This window comes from Octopus bimaculoides, chromosome 21 (genome assembly GCF_001194135.2).
Source record: "Octopus bimaculoides isolate UCB-OBI-ISO-001 chromosome 21, ASM119413v2, whole genome shotgun sequence".
NCBI classification, from domain to species: Eukaryota; Metazoa; Mollusca; class Cephalopoda; order Octopoda; family Octopodidae; genus Octopus; species Octopus bimaculoides.
Genome location: NC_069001.1, coordinates 12,505,189 through 12,506,254, shown reverse-complemented (window position 1 = coordinate 12,506,254; position 1,066 = coordinate 12,505,189).

The window sequence follows — 1,066 nt, the reverse complement described above, 5'->3', positions numbered from 1 at the left end:
TTATTTTGGAATTGTTTGGATAATACCATACTTAATTCTGGTGCTTAAACGCAAGTACCATATTCACCTTGAACACACACACTCACTCACTCACTCACTCACTCACTCACTCACTGACACACTCACTCACTCACTCACTCACTCACTCTCATACGCCACATCCTGAACCATACTGTTTTGTCATTTAACTTGAAGTTGGAAAATACATACCTATAATATTTTACCCCAACACTTGATAACTTCATTGTTGTTTACAGTATTGCGAACCTTAGGTTAATGTGCCTAGCCCTTTCTGGCGTCTACCTGTTGAAGTGCCAACATTCTTTTGAATCTTAATATCAATGATACGCACACACGCACGAGCGCGCGCGTACACACACGCACATGTATCAATACATGTGTGAAAATGCATATAAGTCTGTCATATTAGTATATACGCATATGTATATATTTGTATACACACACGCACACGCACACACACACACACCCGTGTGTGTGTGTATGTATGCACACACATACATATATTCTTCCTGTGTTTATTGTGTCTTGGTTAATTTCCAATCATATCAACGACTAGCAATATCCTAGAAGGGGGATATTGACATATCAGTCAAGCCTATGCCAATATTATTAATATCCTACGATGAACAATGTGATATTGTCATCATCGTTTATATTTTCTGTTATTTGTTAGTTTCCGATGAAGAAGAAAAGCACATCGTTTCTTTTTTAATGCAGTATTGATTAATATCAGATTGTGTTGGTTTATCAATATCCGTTCACCATGCTGTCGTCTTCCTCTTTCTTTCCCTCTCTTTCACTCTCCCTTTTTTCTTTCTATCTGTCTCTCTGTCTCTCTGTATTTCTATTTGTATTTCGAGCTGCTGCCTCTCTGTCGGTATGTGTATCATTCTGTGTATATGCGTGCCTGTACGATTGTCTGTATGTATGAATGTATGCGTATGTATCCTAGCGCTTTCTCTACTACACATTCACTCGTCTCTTTGTGACACAATTCCTGTGTGTATATATATATATATATATATATATATATATATATATATAT